Source organism: Nilaparvata lugens, chromosome 2 (assembly GCF_014356525.2).
Source record: "Nilaparvata lugens isolate BPH chromosome 2, ASM1435652v1, whole genome shotgun sequence".
NCBI classification, from domain to species: Eukaryota; Metazoa; Arthropoda; class Insecta; order Hemiptera; family Delphacidae; genus Nilaparvata; species Nilaparvata lugens.
In genome coordinates, this window is record NC_052505.1 from 12,344,679 (window position 1) to 12,347,503 (window position 2,825).

A 2,825-nucleotide genomic window follows, 5' to 3' on the forward strand; every position below is an offset into this window, starting at 1 on the left:
CACAGATTGTAGCAGAATATTGCAGTATTCAAGTGGTGGAGATGCGGCATGGCAAAGGAAATGGTTGAAAAAATTGTGTATTGAATGAACATAACAGTGAGATAGAGCATCGAACGTGTTTATGTTGATAGGAGGTTGTATTAGAAGTATTTTCTTGCCGACTAGCTAAATATTATGATGTTTTGTTAATTAACAGTGATCCCTATAAAGTTGAAAGACTTTTGCTATCAAAATTAATGGCAGCAACGTTTGACTGGGTCAAATTACATGTAGTTTATTTCCAAAGCAAAGGTTAGCGAGATATGGGATTACCCACTATGTGTGTAGAATGCTCCCATGAAAAAATCTTTGATAGGGTCTACTTTGTAGCTTTCTAGCATTGTCATTTTGAGTACGTGTCTATGAACTGAATATACATTTTGACTTATCCATGTGAGGACATTTTTTTTTATTTTATTGAATGGTACCCAAGACGTGAGACCAAAATCACATAGGGCATGACCAAATCCCCCTTGTAGGATTTTTATAGCATCTGTCGACATTATTTTTAACACCTTTCTTATATGTCTATATGTGATTAAAATTCATTTAATTATATTATTATTGTGTAAGGTATTCTGTTTCATTGGCAAATAAATACACTCATCTATATTTTTATTTTAGTCTTGTATTTTACTAGAGTACTGTTAATCCTAAAAATTGGGGAAAATATTAAATGTACTCCTATAAATATAGAAAAAGTTGAATATTTAGTCATTTATTGTTAAGAGCTCTACTTGTAAATAGAGGAAATCTTACTGTACCTATTTTCCTATGGGTCAAAAATTGAGGTATCTCTACTTATTTGATGGAAATATTTTAAAACACTCAGATTGGTTATTACTAAGTAGCCTATAAGTTACTCTTCATTCGAGGACCTAACTCAACTTACACATTTGGTTTTTAATTATATTGATTTGCATTTTAATAAAAGGTATCATCATATCATGATAACAAAAGGTATTATCATTTTTTAATAAAAGGTCATCGTATACATTGAAGATACGGTACAATATTAAAAATAAAAGAGTTTGATTAAAATAGTTCTCAGTACGGTACAATAGTAAGTTTGTAGAATCATAGTAGGTTCAGATCAAAATGAATTTGTTTCTTAGCTAGGTAGGTACCGGTAGCTAGTTATATCAGCACTAGTCCAGTCAATATAGACATAAAATAGGGGATGTGCTTGCAATTTATATTGTAGTTCTGATTTTTTAATATATTATTTGGGTACATAAGAGAAGTCCAGAACCAATTTCTTCATGCAAATTTCCTTGATACAGAGTGACCCAAAAACCTCGTATTTTCGGCTCATTTTCCAGTTTTCAGCTATTTATGCCAAATCTCGTTATCGGACAGAAAAATTTGCTCTAGCCTTTTTTTTTTTAATTATAAAATTTCGAATAAAATGAGATCATTCGGAACTCTCTATCTCCAATGAGTACTGAGTTATGATTTTTCAAAAATGAGTGAAATTTAAAGGAAAATCAATTTGATGAATTTTAGTTTTTGATCAACAATATCTTCTGATTGTTACCATTTAGATGTATAATTCAAAATCCCTCTGGGTGTATTTTTGTGCTTTACAATCTGAGATCAGGTAGAGCGCTCTATCTCATATAGATTTCCAGGTACACCTGACAACAATGCTCCTTGTATTGTGAAAAACACCTAATTTTCAGATTCAACCATCATCACCAACTACATTGTCCTCACATTGATATTTCGCACAATGACCTAAGCTCATTAGATCATGTTCTATGAGAATCACCCGTTAGATGCACTTTATTTCAGTGTTTCCTAGTGGAGAGGCGCGCTTAAGGATACCTCAAGGATCAAAATTTCAAACACTTATAACTTTTGACACAATTCTCAGATTTTAACGTACTACACTTCATTCTTCTCGGCTCGTCATGGCGGTTCAAAATCATGCATCATAAGTCAAATTCAGTTGAAAAATTGGAAATTTATTGCTGAGTGTACTTAAGCCCATATTTCAATACACAAAAAATGGCCAATTTCTATACTCAAAGCTGTATGTCTTGTGAAATACTTCTGATAAAATTTCCAAATTCAGTAAGGATATGAAAATTGCCCCCCTCTACCCACTCCTATAAATAATACTTTCGATTCCAATACAATTCGAAAGTTACAGAAGATTTTATACATGGTGATTTCAGTTTTTACATTTTCTTTGTGATTTTACTGTTGATCAAGAGTTTCTAAAACGAGTCTGATACATCATAGAAACTCACGATTGATTCCAAATTTTAGATAAATTCATCCTCTACGAGTTCAGTTGCCTAAAATCCTTCATGAATTACTTTTCCCTATCATAGAACTGCCAAAACCGTTACTATGAGAAATATATCTACAATTCCCGGAGTTTTTTCAACAATCAAATATCACTTCACCAACATATTTTTTATGAATCGTTTACAGAAAATGAAAGAGAAAATTCTATTGTACATTTTAAGATCAAGTAATGATTTTTATAATAAGGGGTTTCCGAGATACATAGCTTTGAATATAGAAATTGGCCATTTTTTGTGTACCGGTATTGGAATATGGGCTTAAGTACACTCAGCAATAAATTTTCTATTTTTCAACCGAATTTGACTTATGATGCATGATTTTGAACCGCCATGACGAGCCGAGAAGAATGAAGTGTAGTACGTTGAAATCTGAGAATTGTGTCAAAAGTTATAAGTGTTTGAAATTTTGATCCTTGAGGTATCCTTAAGCGCGCCTCTCCACTAGGAAACACTGAAATAAAGTGCATCTAA